Here is a 17969-nt window from a genome sequence, read left to right as displayed (position 1 = left end):
ACTATAGGATTTTTTTTTTAATTATAAAAGCCTTCGAGGAATTGCAGGGTAGGACATCTGGAGCCGTTTCAGATAGGGAATGCATGCCCTTCGAAGTCTCCTTTCAGAGCTACCTCATTGTAAAAGTGCTAACCCCTGCAGGTAGGCAAGTTGCTTGAAATTATAGATCCAATGCTTATTGGCCTGAAGGAGGAACGAGCAATGATAATGCCTTAAATATGCACTGCCAACACCGACTACAACTCAGGCTAAAGTTTGACACTAACATAGTGGAATTATGACTAGATAGGAGAATGGCACAGTAGTAAAATGTGTACATCAGAACAAATAATGTAATGATAGCTCTGAACATGAAACGCTGTATGTACAGTGTTTGTTGTGTGTTCTAAAGCCAGTATTTCGAATTTTAAACGTATATACTTGTCTCAGTTCGTAATAAATGAAATGTAGACAACACATCGTGGTGCGCTCTTCTCTTGTCTCCGCTACAATACTTATTGATCTGAGAGAGGAAAAATGATGGTGCGTTCAAAGTGCACTGTTAACACAGACTGCAACAGCTCAGGGTAAGAGACAACACGGACGTCTTCACCCTACTGCTGACGCATGGGGAGCGGTATTGTCTACTGCAACAATCCAAATGTACAAATTCTCGCCTACAGTATTGCTTGCTTGTTGTTTCCAGCTCGGACACAGTTACCAGGAATCAAAATATCTTTCATTTCAAGCAAATTGCCTATCTGCAGGGATAAGCACTTATATAATGACGTAGCTCTGAGGGCATGCATTCTCTATCTCAAACGGCTCCAAATGTCCTGTCCTATAACCCCACGAAGGTTTTTTACAATCTTTTTGAGACACTCTGTATAATTTCACAAATTTATTCTTAATTCTAAGAAACTGGAAAAGTCTGAAGTTATGTAGCGATTAATTAAACACAAAGAAATATATAAAATCTTTGAAATAGCATAACCTAAAACCCAACACAATACGTTTCTATACAATTATGCGTATTATTGTACCTGAAATATTATTACAGTCTTTCTCTTCAAGCAATTAAAACAAATTTCATTCACCATTTTACACACAGGAACAGTAATTATTTTTCTTAGTTTTTATAAAAAAAAGTTACTTAGTTGCTGCTAATTCAAGTTCATCGTGAATCGAAAAAATCTATAGTTAAATTTGATTTTAGTCCAGGACGAAATGATCTTGGATTAGTGTCTATAGGCCTACCATCAGAAATCAAAGTTCAGCTTAACTAAAAGTTAATTTTATTACCTGATTTTAGTTTATATTTATTCAACTTATTCTACATGATTAAATGATATCTTCACTTCAAGATCCACTTCATGACGTTAACTGCTATCATTTCAAAATATACTGAAAACTTTCATCACTTACCCTAATTTTACAACACCCATCTGTTTGCATGTTAAAGTAGTGACATTTGCAAGCAAGACGCATAGCAGACGTTCGCAAATGACACACATCGCAGTCCTTTCGATTACAAAATAGATGTGAACCTTACAGAGCGCCTGCTTTATCTCTTTGTCACTAAGCATCACTTTACGGTCGCAGTGCTACTCGACAATTGTACATTCCTGTAGAGGTGTCGCCAACTTGTAACTGCTGCTTATTTGTTTCGGTTATATCGCTTGTGCGCATATCAATCACTCTGACGCCTGGATAATACTGCCATCTAGTGGTGATAGTTTCGGGCACCTCATTAAAAACGTAGGTCGCTACTTCGATTTGTAACTTCCTGACTCACCTGTGTAGCTACTTCTATTTTCTCGTAAAAATAAGGCCCAAATCTTATGATAAAAATATAGACAAACCATTAAAAGAAAATTAATTTTTTAGGAATAATTCGTAATATTTTTGTGGAACTCAATATTTTATTTTAGCTTATCATAATATACAATAATGTTCACTGTTCTTTAAATATCACAAGTTGTCCTTCATAAGGCGACCCTGTCGTGATATTTATCAGAAGAAAGCTTTATCTGCGTACATCCGTGCAATAATTTAGGGCGACTTCCTTTCAGGAGAGATCGACCTCCGAGAAATTCTTCCTCGCTAAAGGGACCGCCCTCTCCAGTATGACTTCATTTCCTCTGTCAACCAGTCATTTCGTTTATAAATAGGCCTAATTATTAATAACGAAACAATAACTGTCACTATCGTCAGCAATACAGCTTATGATAAACAAGCTTGATAGAAACTCGCTGGCATGAGATACTATTTAGAAAAAAATATTTTCGAACTGCGTGAGAAACAATCCATTTCAGCACGTAAGCACAGCTAGCACAAATTTATTTAACTGCATAGTATAATAAAAATGAAGAGAGGCCAGCGATGTTCAAGAATTCAGAGCGAAGAATAATCCGGGAAAAAATAAACGTGTTACACACTTCTGTTTGCATAAATTTAATAACAGATGAGTTTACTTTTTTGGAATCATGCATAATATTAACATTACGTAAATAATACAATAATAACAGAATAGCTCACTTTGTTGAAAACCTAAACTATTAATATAAAGTATAACAATATTCTTCAAGCTATTCACGACTCTACTCTGCCACTATGCGTTTATGTGAACATACTGTGTATCGTCTGTAGCGAGCGGGAGTAGAGCGAGGCGCGGGTGAGATCTAGGCCTATACTCCTCGCTGTACTCAACTTAAATCTACCGTTTTGGTACGAATTTCCTATCTATGGTCGTCACATAGTGGAAAGGAAAAGACGACCGTCTTGACGGTAAATAGTTATATACTATATAAAGTCTTTGTGTACAGCTAGAAGCGTGTCATGACTGGGTGTCTAGTAGAACGAATCTATCCACCTCTCCCGCATTTCATCTAATTATCTGCTGTAGTTAAAAAAAGGCTGGAGTGAATTCTTGGGGTTAATACGGCTTTCCAATGCTGATATAGGAAGGGATTGGGGCTTCGGGCCCTGGGGCATATCAGGCACTCGTCTGAGGATGGGGTCTGGCTCTTTCAAAACTACAACAGAATAGCCTATCTGTCAGCATCGGATTCACCAGCGCCTCCCAGGCCAGGACACTATGATCCAGGGCAAGCCTAAGTGCAAAAAATCCGCCCCGGATCCGACCCTCAAAAACCCAAGCCCAATAATTAAATAATTGATTAAATGGCGATCTTACTCGTGTTAATTATGTAAGCATGTGTGGCTTACAGCTGTTTCGGCGTTACTTGACACCATCCTCAGAGCCTACTAGATCTCGGCGCTATCTCAACTTCGCTGCCTATTGTGTGGGTGCGTTCGTGTGATGAGTTGTGTCAAATAGTGTGTGTGTTCTGAAATTGATCTGTGTGTTGAGAATTTGATTAGGGGGTGTTTTAGTGTGTCTGTATATTTCATATTGTTCTAGTGTGTTGAGTGTTTGGTTTTTGGGTTGTATGTGTAGGATTTCCATGTCTGTATTTATGTTATTGTATGTGTGGTTAGCATTAGTTATGTGTTCGGCATATGTAGATGTATTGTGTCCTCTGGTTATTGCTTTAATGTGTTCTTTGTATCGAGTTTGGAATGATCTGCCTGTCTGTCCAATGTAGAAACTGTCGCAACTATTGCATGCGAGTTTGTATACGCTGTGTGGTTGTATATTTGTTTGTGTTGTTTTGTAGTGTGTTTTCTGTTCTGTATGCTATGTTGTATTTATGTTTTCTGAATGAGGATGCGATCTTGTGTGTGTTTTTGTTTTCGTATGTTAGTGTGATGTATTTCTTGTGTTCTTGTGTTTTGTGTGTTTTTGTGTTTGTTGAGTTTTTGTTTCGTCTTCCTTATGATGTTGTCTATTAGGTTTGGGTTGTAACCATTTTCTTGTGCTATGTATTTGATTTTGTTCACTTCTTCATTGTAGTGTTGTTGGCTCATGGGTATGTTGAGTAATCTGTGTACCATTGTCCTGAATGCAGCATGTTTTTGTTGTGTGGGGTGATTAGATGTGTTGTGTATGTGTGTGGTGGTGGTTGGTTTTCTGTATATTTTGAAGGTGTGTTTGTTGTCAACTTTTGCTATGGTGATGTCTAGGAAATTTATATACCATTAACGGGAAATATGATGAAACAAAAACACATAAAATAAAATAAATATCACTATAATATAAAAAAAATGTAGTGAATATGTGGAAACATGCAATACAACACTTATCATAACAGTGTTAGTTTGGCAACTAATCATAAGATAATTTTCTAACTTGGATTTGAAAGATTTCAAAATTCGGCAGTCCTTGACTTGAGGCGGCAGTGACGAGAAGCAGCAACAGTGAAGGATAAGGAATACAGAAATGATGTGTGGAATGGAATTTGTAGCGTGTCATCGCGTTGTGATCGAGTATTAATAGTATGATAGCGAGAGAGAGTATGGAAACGGGCGAATAAATAAGATAAATAAATTTATTCAGGCCTTTCGAATCAATACATCTTTGTTTGCAGTGGAAGTGAGAACCAATTCTATAATTCTTATTTTCTTACACAGTAAATTATTTAACTACAGGGTCTATAAGTCTTTTGACTATACGAATAGTACGTCAAGAAACTCAAGGGAATGCCATTCGCAGTGCGATAAACAGTTGTTGAGAGAACTAGCAAAACATATGAAACCAATTTTCATCTTAAATCATTCGAATGTAATATATTTCGCCTTAAGGTGCCGCCACTTCATAAACGGAGTTAACACTGCCATAACAATATAGTTCAGGAAGATTCAAGATACTATTCACGTACAGAAACCAACCAGTCTTAGCTAACGTCTTGGAAGTTACGACGACGAATGATATTCACTCCGTGCCGGCATCAAAACTTCCACACAAAAAGAGCCAATCGCTGCACTAATTTATATGGCTAAATATGAATATGACGATGCAAAGTAATTTGAAAAAAGGTGACCATGATATGTATGAAGATAGTATAGCGGAATACATCTCGAGGCATTGAGGAAAACCACGACAAAAATAAGTAAGGATGGTGGGATTCCAAGACAATTACAGACTTTTACAGACTTCCCGAATACGAAAGCAGCACGGCATGTTGGTTGGTTCGGTCTGCCGGTTTTATCAAGTAATGACTATAATGGGAGTTTTGTTCTCAGAGTTCATAGAACTGGATGGTGATTCATTCCAAGCTTGGGGTTTCGTATTCAAGGAATATGATATGTAGTTTTTCTTTTCTTTTTCATGGAAATAGGAATTTTGTGAGTAATTAGTTTGCTATGTTATTTTCACGTCATAATACTGTGTTATAGCCTTCGGCGTAGCTCAGTCGGTTGAGGCGCTTGCCTGCCGGTCCGGAGTTGCACTCAGGCGTGGATTAGATTCCCGCTTAGGCTGACTGCCTGGTTTGGTTTTTTCAGAGGTTTTCCCCAACCGTAAGGCGAATGTCAGGTAATGTAAGGCGAATCCTCGGCCTCATCTCGCCAAATACCATCTCACTACCACGAGTCTCATCGACGCTAAATAACCTAGTAGTTGGTACAGTGTCGTTAAATAACCAACTAAAAATATTATTGTTACTGAATAGGTCTTGAATTTTTCAATTTGTAAGAAAGTTTTTGTTAATTAATCACGGGCTAAACAAAATGGAATATCAAGTAGAAAAAACGAACATTTCCTATATATCCATTTGTTAGAGCAAGTAAAGTAGTCTGTTCACCGCTATGGAGTAACAGCATGTCTGACTGTGAAACGAGCAGGCCGGATTCAAATCCTAGTTGGGACAAGTTACCTGATTGGATTTCTTCCGAGGTTTTTCCTCAACTAATTGAAACAGAATTGCTGGATGACTTTCGGTGTTGGGCCTCGGACTCATATCGCCATAATTTCTTCACATGTCATTATGTATCATTATAACCATAACCTTGGTTAAGTTCACGGTGCAGCGTGTTAATTCGTACATGTACAAGTGTTCGGTCGTTCGACGACAAATATCATTCACAAAACAGGATTGCCGGAGCAGTAAACATAAGCCTCAGGGTGAGGTGCAAAGCCTTCGGGGCTCTCCATCAAAAGAAAAAGAAAGAAAGTTAGTCTGCCATTCCCAAAAATCCACCTGAAATCCTCATCAGGAGTGAAATCCTGGTGAGTTCCTGTTCCTCTTTGTAGATTTTAGATTTCACAAAAGATGCGAAATAAATTAATGAAGTGTATAAACAATTCAATGTTCTTTAATATTTAAGTATAAAAATATAGGGATGTCATTTGAAATTTCTAAAGGGGAAGGCTGGGGGTGAGGGTGAAATCTAAAACGCAATTAAGCGTGGTTTCAGACCTCCCCCTCAATATCTAAATTGACGTGTTTTTTGTTTAAATTGAATTCAATTTAAATAATTAGTTATTTAGACTGGGAAGTTTTGAAATGAAAGCCCTGTATGTTAGAAGTTGATGATATACCATTAAAAAATAATTAGTCACATATTTTATGGACACAATCTGAATTACTGTTGGGTATATAATATTACTGATGCAACGTTAGCAATAACGTTATACGGTTCTGTTAGCATTCAAATACCAACCATGCTAAATCAGTTGTAGTTATTCAAGTAAAATGAACAAGTCGGTGGCAACTGAAGCTTGTTATGGAAAGCTGGACCAAGGTGCAATTAACTTCATCATATCCTCATACGCCGTTCCCGAATGAAAGAAGCAACGGAAGAATATAAGACAGTATTTGAAGAATCTAAAATTGGCCTTTTTTGCTACCCTTCATGAAGCAAAGACTCCAGAACATGAATCTTCCGAGACAGCTGAAAACCTCATCAGCAATATTTCTGGAAACCCATTACCTCATCAGCCAGCCCAAGTAAACGAAGAGAGGAAAGACAAAACGGTGTGATTTCTACCCACTGTATAAAGACTGAAAATCGAACACGTTTTGCATCATATGCAAGAAGTAGTCTACATTAAGTTCAGAGCATTTAGTAGTGTTTAAATGTGTGTTGACTGTGAACATAATTGACACAATAGACGGTACATTTTCGAATGACAATGATATCTGAACGTGATGAATATTAATTACATGTTAGTTCCGAAATAATATTTGTTCAGAATTTGAATTATGTTTAAAACTGAAATAATAGGTAACAAACTATGCATTTAGGTAGAATTAATTGTACGTCCTTAAATAATTTTCTTTGATCCGTTCAGTTGGCAAAAGGTTCAATTTAAATAATAATAATAATAATAATAATAATAATAATAATAATAATAATAATAATAATAATAATATATTTAACCATTTTGTTATGTTAAAGCATGGGGTCAAGGTGACCCCACCTGTATGTTTAAGGAAGAAAAAAGTACTTACAGTATATATTGTATGGTTAAGTGCAGTAAATCAACGACACGGGCCACCCAGCTTCACTTTCCTTTTAGAGAAAATCATGTTGAGGATTTCAACACCCGGGTTTGAACGCGTGAACGTCGGATATAACGGCTAGCATGGTTACCACTATATCACCGAAATCTATAGTAACGTTTAACATTTAATGATAGCATTTAATATACTATAAACATTTTCTTGGCTAGTAATGTTCTACACTCGTAACAATTTCAATGGTATGATAACAAGGAAGGAGGGTTATAAATCCGAATGCACCCTCTCCTAATTAAAAATGCTGACACCGACACTGTTCGATAGATTTGCACAGATAAGTCTTACTTCCTGACCATGCGGCCTGCTACATTTCTGACAAACAGATGAGACAGAAAACAAGTTCTTGGCAAAAATCTTTACTCACCTCGAAATGAATACGTACTCAAACTTTACTACTCGCGAAATTTTTAGCAGTCATACGCTATCATTATACCACAATGTTGTAATTATACTGTATATATTTTATAGTCTATTTAGTAATATTATTGTAACTGATGCTAATATTGTGTAATTCAACTTGTCCAATATTACGTACCTTTATCAGTAGACACAAGAAAATTATTATTATTATTATTATTATTATTATTATTATTATTATTATTATAGGCCTACTAGACATAGTAATATAATAATCATGCATTACTACTCCCTCCACAATCGTACACAATCCAGTGAAACACCAATAACCAACAGAATGAGTGTCCATTTTCTTAGACCTCCACCACTCATGAGAAGGGGATAGAAAACTGGTAATAAACCATCTTTCCGAGTAATTCTTAAAGCGTTAACTTACCTCAACTTTTAGGAGATGCGGAATAACCTCTTGAGATCGACCGGCTGTCAGTTTGCCTTAGCGCTAACTGAGAACAGCGAGATACATAGACTGGCCTGCGGGTGGATGGTTCAACACGAGCACAGACAGATAGCTCTGTCCCTGTTCGACGCGCAAGCCGGCCGGGTCGTAAACAGTCCGGCACTAGTCTACTCTGTGTACAATAAAACCATGCTGCCACAGCCTCATTTATCCCGTCTTTTTAACATCATCTTAAACAAACTTACTTGTAGAGTTACATTCTAACAATCCATGCACAAAATTTGCCCCGTAAATTAATCCTAAATATTGAACAGGACAAGGAACAATGGCGCTTGGGTGTCTGTTGTTACAGTATCGACAATACATACATAGACAGAGTGGGAATTGGATATTTTCTCTTGGGATGACATTAAAATGTTAATTGCCGATAAAAAAAATACTGTCCATAATAATTTATTTGCAGTGTTGGCTGACTCGTAATGTCGCGTTTAACTTATATTTAAGGAGAAATGAGAATAGTTGATATCTACTGGATTAATAACATATAAAGTACGAAAACTATAAATTATGCAGCTGAAAGGGGTAAATGCTGTCCTTGCAGAGAAAAATTCTCCGAGGGGAGGGAGGACGATCCCCGACATCTCCCTTGTCAATTCGCATCTGTACCGGTACATGGATACATACAGTAGAGCCTGGGTTATGTGTAGTTCTGGTTTGAACGTAATTATACACAGGTTCTGACAAAATTACAATTACATGCAAATGAATTCTGATTTGCACGTAATTCGCTTTTGCAAATAGTATCCATTTTTTTAAATCGATTTTGATTTGTTCGCTTTGATACTAATTTCATTTTAACTTCACATGATTTATATGAAGCTTTCAACACATTAATAATTTGCCATAATCCTCAAGGTCAGCAACGGGATACGGGGGAACATAGGCCTTATTATAAGCAATGTCAGTGATCTCAAAGTTATGGGACTCGTACCGATAAGACTTACACAGCCCAAGCGAATACAGAGCCATTCTTTCTCACGGGAACATATTCCAAACATTTGAAAACAGTTGCAGTTCACTCTAGCAACCATGTGAGACAGTAAGAGAAAGAGCTACTCATTAAAAGACAAAATTAATTTATACAAGTAGTTGAGTCAAATCCAAACAATAAAAAAACTGAAATTGCAAGAGGTTTGTAATAAACATGTAGTTTATAGTCAACTGTCCGAAGACAGGTTTGAACCTCATAACTGACACCAGTAACGCACCACTCGAGGCAACTAAGACAGGAGATAATGGAGTAGGGTGGTCAGTTCCTTTTCCCCTTCACTGCATACTAGAGGTCTGCACAGGCCGAATGTACTGGGAGGTATATTAGGGTACACTGTCTAACAATGATAAAAAAATGCAAAGTTTGGCTACACTTCTCTTGGCTTTTCGAGGGCGGGACCTGGGACACATCCTTACACTTTGGCCTTATACTGGTCCACTGTGCGATGATTGCTTAATTCTGTCAGCTGGCCTGGGTGGTATTCATCAATCTGATGTTGAGAGGTAGACCATCCTTCCACAGCCTTGACAACCAGGTCCCTTCCTGATAAGCTCCCAGGACCCAGAGCCTCAAGCCCTTCCATTAGCATTCGAAACCCGTACTGCCCCAAGACTTCGCTCCAGCCTATTTTTAACTATTGCAGAAGATAGATTAAATGAGGGGAAGGTGGAAAGTGTTACTGAAATGATACGGGGAAATGGGTGTGCCCCGAGATAAATCCTTCGCAACATGTTTGTACAACACAAATTTCATCACGACATGGACGGGGATCGAATCCGGGCCGACTGGACGGAAAACTAGCGTGACCGCGCTAGCTTGAGCAACACGCTGCAAATGCAATGTTAAATTTATGACCCCAAGGTTTACAAACTAATTTGCTGTATACACAGTTGATTCAAAACACAGTTTGCACTGCTACTCGACTCTTGGCCTCTCTGATAACCTCAGAAAGGTCAAATGCTGTATCTTTTGATACGCGATTCTGAAAGGCCATCTCAAGCCTACAAGATCCTACTGCTGTTGTATTAAGAGAAACAATAAACTTTGATCAAACAACAAACATTTATTACATTTATAAAGATAATTACATGATACCATTTATGTTTGATGCATACTTATTGCATTGCTGCTATGTGTAAAGATGTTTCTAAAAGATAATGTACTGTATTGCAGAATTCAAAATTTTGTATTCTTTACGTTGTGTCTGTGATCCTTTCTCAGACTTAAAAAACGAACTTGAAAATTGTAACTTTACATATATTGATTTATTCAGAACATCATCTGCCTCCCCAATGAGGATGACTCCCTAGGATCCAAATGATTATACACGGACAAATAAAAGTTAATTGAACACAAAAATGTATAATCATAATACAAATTTACTTAAAAGAACAAAATATTAATTTTTATTAACATAAAGGTCTAAATGCAAAATTTAAAGAGAGAGAAAAAAAAAACCAGTAAGTCCATCCACAGAAGTTAATGTTATGCGTCTGGTGGGATAAAGTACTACGAATTGCTTCCCAGGAATGTAACATAACTGCTGACATATTTTATTACCAAGAACTAAGATGTCTTGCAGCTGCAACTGAAGAAAACCAACTGGGAAGACTGCTTCAAGTGTTATTGCAGTAAAATAATGCATGCCCGCACTTCACTAACAATAGATAATGTAGAACAGGGGCGGACGCAGGATTTTTTTTTCGGGGAGGGATTTGAGGAGATAGTAAAAATGGAATAATGAGAAATAAGTTTATATACTCACAATTTTTTTCGGAGTCACAAACATTTACAAGTTGGCCTGAGTAGCGTAGTCGGTAGAGCCTTCTGTGCTCGAAGTTGCGAGTTCTATCCCAGCACAGTTCGATGGTATTTAAGTGTGCTTAAATGTGACAGGCCTCATATCGGTAAATTTATTGGCATATAAAAGAAGTCCCGCGGGAAAAAATTCTGGCACACCAGTGATGCTGATATAACCTCGGCAATTGCGAGCGTTGTTAAATAAACCACAATTTTTAAATTTTAATATTTACAATGACTGCAATACAAAAACAATAACAGAATGACATTTACAGGAGAAGGCGACGAGGCTTCTTAAGACATTTCATCCAGTACTTCATGAGCTTTTACTTCTACATTTTTATGTATATACATCAAGGCCAGTCCATTTAATCTGTCTGCTCCCATCGTGCTCCTCAAGTAAGTCTTCAAATACCGCAAAGTTGAGAACGACCGTTACAGGCAACATGCAGAAAAGTTTCAGAGCCTTGTGAGTGCAGGTAAAAATAATTTCATTGCACCTGTTCAAAGATGATATAAAATCAGTAAGCATTAGGTGAAGATTTTTCCGATCAAGGAAATTTCTTCTCCACATCTTCAATTCATTGAAGAAAGACTCTGGTGATGCATCAACATCATCGGGCCAATGATTTACTATAGCCTCAACAGCAGTTTCTAAATCTTCATCTGATGCTCGCACTGTGTTTTTAGGCAGCAAAGGATTCCCTTATGATTTAAAAACCTGTCCTTGAGCTGACTAACGAAATAGTCTAAGAAGGAAAGGAGAATTGAAAACCTAAAATAATCTTCAGGACTCTCTGTCTTGAAGTTAGAATGCTGTGTTTGTCTCCCTGCAGTTCTTGGAATTTCCAGCGTAATTCCAGTAAGTTCAGCAACACTTTTTGCCTCTAGGTTCACTGGCTGAAAATTTAAACGAAAATCTTCCAGTTCTCTTTCTAGATTCTCACATAGTTCAATGCATGTCTTAAGGTCCATCTGTTCTGACTGTAGTAGACTTTCTAAACCATGTGACAGGCTAAAAACATGGCTAGCTACAATCATAGACACCAAAAATGTTGGTTTCTCTATGGCTTATATTACGATATACCTAAGTACATATGATAATATTTCAGTGCAGAAATTCTGCGTCATCATATGATGATGGAAGAGTTGAACAGAGAAAAATTCTCTCCGGCGCCGGGATTTGAACCTGGGTTTTCAGCTCTACGTGCTGACGCTTTATCCACTAAGCCACACTGGATCCCCCTCCCGATGTCGGATCGAATCCTCTCAGTTTAAGTTCCACTTCTTGGGTTCCCTCTAGTGGCCTACCCTCATGCACTGCGTCATAGAGATGTATGACAGTGGCACAATGTCCACACATGTGCAGAGTGCATATCATGATATACGAAAAATTATCACTTTGTGATTTAAGATGGTGCTTATTCCGCGGATCCTGGCCACTTAGTCACTCATAACGAGTTATATTATTAGTCCTCTTGCGTTGGATCTCTTGTAGTGTCAGAGAAAAGTGCTACTCTCCAGTGGGCAGTGGATCAGAGTTGCGAAGCAGAGACAAGAAAAATCCTAGATATAGGGATTTCTTTCAATGCAAAGATACATTTATTTAACATTTCAGCAAAGAGAATTTACGTGGAAAACCCTCTAATTCTTATGTACAGCTGTCAAAAGAAAAAGTGGCCGCTCTCCTGGAACAAAGTTCCCTTCGGGTATCTTCGCTATAATTCGGAGACAGGCGATGTTATATGTTGTTGGACCACGTTGCCTGATATCTACAGTTATAATTGAAGTATTCATTCTGTGATTCGATAGGGTAATGGTAGCGTTCAGGCCTCTTATTCATGAGGTCCTGCGTTCGACTACAACCTCGTGCTTTTTATGTTCTTTTTTGTTATGTTTGAGAGAGACAAACTATACATAATGGCTCCTTTCTCTTTTACGATTATTTTAGTAATTAACATCAGGTTCATTAATATATTATGCCATGACTTTATCATTATGATATTGTGGCTGCAAATGGAAAGAAAAAAGATTTTATTCTCAATAAAAATATCTTTCGTGGCATAAACAAAACAAATTTACTGGCGTCGGCCTTAAAACATTCAAACAATTAAGCGTTCTAAAAACAAAACAAAAAGTCACAATTCAATATTTCCTCTTATCTCGATCATCTTGCAGTCGAGTGGGCATGGAATCGACTAGTCTTTGCAAATAGCGACTGTTCTTAGACACGATATTCCACGCATTCTGAACATACCCACATACATAAGTGTTCTGTCCATGGGCAGGTCTTTCATTGCAAACCCAGCAATCTTCAATCTTTCCTATTTTCTGCCTTCCTCTTAGTCTCCGCATATGATCCACATATCCTAATGTCTTCTATTATTCTTTTCAACCAGAGACCCAACCAATTCCTTTTTCTCTTTCTAATCAGTTTCAGCATCATTCTTTCTTCACTCACTTTTTCAAACACAATTTTATTTCTTATTCTGTCTGTCCACTTCACACGCACCGTTCTTCACTACATCCACATTTCAAATGCTTCAATTCGTTTCTCTTCATTTCGTCGTAATGTCCATGTTCCTTCCCCATACAATGCCACACTCCACACAAAGCACTTCACTAGTCTCTTCCTTAGTTCTTTTTCCAGAGGTCCGCAGAATATCCTTCTTCTTCTATTAAAAGCTTCCTTTGTTTGTTTGCAGTTTTTCTTGGGAAGGATAGGCCTAAATGCGGTAACATCCCGTTGCTTTCCGCACACCACTATCTCTTTCGCATCTTATTAAATTCCAGGGGACCCAAGCATGGAGATGAGGAGAGTGGATTTGACTAATTGGGCTCTCCGGACTTCACCGAAAGTCACGGCAAGGGTTAAATATTAATTCTATCAGGATGTTTGACCCGATCAGAGACCGGGAAATCTCAATTAGCCTTTGCCCCCCGCATCCTGGACTAGCTTCTACGAATCATCAGAAAATCTTAGAGTGTGATTGGGCCAATTTTTCCGAAAATGTTTCCACACTTTTGCCCTCGTAGCTCAGCGGACGAACGTCGGAATTTAGATGTCAATGTCTCAGGTTCAATTCCTCGTTACTCCTTTTCATTTTATTGTGGTTCAAGATAGTATAATGTAATAATACAAAAAGAAAAACTAATACCAGTATTATGCAACTGGATTTTTCCAAACCTAATATTAAATTTATGTTATTTATATCGCTAAAGAACGATTACAATATAAATAACTAGAATATTATTTATACAGTATCACTAAAGAACGATAACAGAATATAAATGATAAATATCGGTTTGTTTAATTAATATAAGATATTATATAATACTTATTTAATTATCTAAATAAAATAACCTATTTTACAAAGAAGGATGGTTATTTGTGTTATAATAATTACTTACATAAAATACAGATTATTTATATTGCGAAAGAAGAATAACAATATAAATAACTTGAATATTATTTTATAATGCTAATGAAGGAAAACAGAATATAAATGATAACTTGAATATTATCTATATCGCTAAAGAACGATAACAATATAAAAAACGTGAATATTATTCATATCGGAATTTCACAGATTTATTACAGATATATTTAAGAAATTGTAGAAGAATAGTAATTAGTAACAGTGTCCTATTTATTCTTCTTGGAGTCAAATGTGTAACTTTTAAAAGTGTGGTTACTATGTTGAAGTGTATGTGTTGTAACGGATGCTTGATTTGTTATGTATGTGAGTCAGTTATGTGATGTTTGATGTCGTCGCAATGTCGTAATTATAGTTTGATTGTGTTTGTATGACTATTGTGTATTAATTTATGATGTATGGTACGGAAGGCTGCGTATTTGTGTTATAGAAGTGTTACATATGTGTGTTGTTAATGTTTTTGTATGTTTCAAATTGATACCTGATATTTGTTTTGCAATCGCAATGCCTAATTTACGGTTTGTTTATGTTTTGTTTACATCGCGTAAGCTAATTTAATTTTCTTTTCTATTTTTCTTTATGCTTATCTTTTTTGTGTATGAAATTATAGCCCTAACATACATATGTAAAATAGGGCTAACCACCATTGGAGATACAATAATAAAAATTGTTATTCATATCGTTATAAAACGATAACATAATACAAATGATGACTTGAATTTTATTCATATCTCTAAAGAATGATAACAAAATATAAATAACGTGATATCCATAAAGAACGATAACTGAATATAAATGATAATTTGAATAGCATTTACATCGCTAAAGAACGATTAAAAAATAAAATGAAAACTTGAAGAAGGCCCGAACCCACAACCTTTGAATCACTAAACAAGCACTCTACCGCTGGCCTACGAGGCGCAGACATGGAACACTTTCATAGTTCGGGAACTGCTTGTACAAGCACATGCATCGTGTAACATCGCCGCGACCCGAAGTGGACTTTGAAAATATTCGCTGTTCACGAGTGCGGCCACTTTTTTTTTTTGACAGCTGTACATTCACGAATTAAAGTCAATATTATTTCTGTTTCTTGTTTCGTATTTTTCTCAAATTTCAGGAGGGGATATATCCCCTTAATCCCCCCCCCCTTGCGTCCGCCCCTGATGTAGAAGAATATATTACTGATTAATTTCTATCTTCTATTCATCTCAAAAACTTGTGTTACAGCGAAAAAACACTACGAACATTTGCATCTACCCAATATGTTGATTTTATCCATAAAATAAAATTGCGTTGTATCAAACAACGAAAAATAAAATTGTATTCATAACACAGGACTAACAAAAATTATCAACAAAATAAATTGTTACCAAAGTACTCATAACCACAATGCTTCTGTATAAAACAAATGAAATACTACATAAAAAATATGCTTTCAGATGATTAAAAAAACCTATACGGTATAATTTTAAAAAAGTTCTCAATGACGACGTAACTCACACAATAACCGCAAAAACGTGTCGTTTTTTTCCCTGCTTACCATTTGTTTACATGTTTCTTAAGGTGAAAATACAGCACCTATTCTGGTTGGTATACAAACAAAACAAATCACAGTGCTGTTATAATTATCGCACTAGTGTGGTAAGTAGGGACAAATGGAGCTTTTATTTAGAAAAATCTTTTAGACTTTTCCAGTATTAACTTAGCAGAACCGATCCTCTATGCTTCAATCTCTTCATCCACTAAATCCTCAACTAATTTTTGTCATAATCATTAAGGGTGGTATTCATAGACATTTCGCAGCACATGCTACGAGCGTACTAAGCTAGCCCCGGCTATCCACTGGTTACTAGTACAGAATTCAAATCATATCCTATTGCTAACACTGATTTATGAATACGAAAAACGCTAATCCACCGAAAGCCCGCACTAAAAATGTCTATGAATACGGCCCTAAATGATTACAAAACTTCTAATTAAACTCATATATTGGTCAAATTAATACAAATTTTATTACCAATATTACTAGATTGTTTGTTTACACTGAAACAAAATAACCTACATACTGCCTTGGCAATGACGTTCAAAACTTACTCATAGGAGAAATTTTTTCTTATGAAACAAATTTACGCAATATTCAATATTAAAAACAAATTTATTTAAATAACAGTCGTCCAAAAAATAATATGCAATACATATGCATAAAGTGCATAACAGAATCCCGGGGGGGAACCAAGTTTCGCCTCATTTTTCGAAACTGTCTCCTCGAACTATTGTTATAATGCACTTACTACACTTGTATCGCACAATATGTTGTTTTCTAATGCCAGGTGTTTGACAATAAAGTCATTTGATCTCTTGCACTCCAATATTTTTCAAAGATATTGTCATGGTCAGCCACCGAAGCACAGATTTTGAGGTGTTCCGAATCTATTTCTTGATTTGAATTGCATAATGGGCAGTTAGGGGACTGATATATTCCAATTCTATGCAGATGCTTGGTCAAACAGTCATGGCCTGTAAAAAGGTAAAGGTATCCCCGTAACATGCCATGAAGGCACTTGGGGGGGACATGGAGGTAGAGCCCCATGCTTTCCATGACCTTGGCACCACACTCTGACCGCCTTTTACCCCCGGGAAAGACCCGGTACTCAATTTTATAGGAGACTGAGTGAACCTCGGGGCCATTCTGTTGCCGATCTAAATGCTGCTACAGACGATTTGCATGGTAAATCGGGAATTAACTGTGGATTATGATACAGAGTGTTCCATTTTTTCTCTTGAGATTGTGTTATCAGATTTTGTTGTTGGAGTCCAAGTATGTAGATTTAACAAATTAAATGGCAAGTTGTAGCTGATTTAAGTGAACACCATATTTTAACGTATCACAATATACAGTACTACTTAATTTCATGACACCTGTTTCAAGATTATATCTAATAGCAGTGCTTTTCTTCTGGAGAAAAAGGTGGTGAAACTCTGAGTAGAATATATTACAGCAGACGGGGAGATAATTATTGTTCAGTACATGGGAATTTTGTCATTTTTAACCTCCTTTTCGTCCAACTTTAAGACTTAAGCAGAATTCAAAGAAAAATAATGTTAACATAATTAACACATTTTTTGGTTCCATGATGAAAATACAATAAAAATGTGTTGGAATGGTGTTCTGGCATGTTCTGCCAGAAAAAAAAGCACTGTTTAACAGTATGTTGACAGGTGAAGTAAAGGAACATACATTCAGATCTCTGTTATTTGGAGTCACAAAGACAATGACTGTAGGGGAGAGATGAAATAAAACATGTTATAAAAAATAAAAAAAAATCGTTTACTGTATTCAGAGTACATATGTCATTAAATGGCTCAAAATCTGAATTAACAATTATTAGTAATAGAATTACAATTATTCATTTGTAGGTAACTACAAAAATAGAACAATGCAAAAGGAACCTGAGTAGGTA

At 36.5% G+C, this 17969-nt stretch overlaps 1 protein-coding gene across 1 annotated transcript in view; it reads right to left on the bottom strand.

Annotated features, from left to right (window-relative positions):
- The window catches only part of fat-spondin (extracellular matrix protein f-spondin), a 45356-nt gene extending 36992 nt beyond the window's left edge, over positions 1-8364 (bottom strand). The window contains exon 1 of the mRNA XM_069835746.1: positions 8197-8364. The gene's annotated coding sequence lies outside the window, so the exon portion shown is untranslated. The remainder of the gene's footprint in view (positions 1-8196) is intronic.
- Positions 8365-17969: the final 9605 nt, after the last annotated feature.

Source organism: Periplaneta americana, chromosome 9, assembly GCF_040183065.1.
Source record: "Periplaneta americana isolate PAMFEO1 chromosome 9, P.americana_PAMFEO1_priV1, whole genome shotgun sequence".
NCBI lineage: Eukaryota > Metazoa > Arthropoda > Insecta > Blattodea > Blattidae > Periplaneta > Periplaneta americana.
This window is presented reverse-complemented; position numbering and strand designations above follow the sequence as displayed.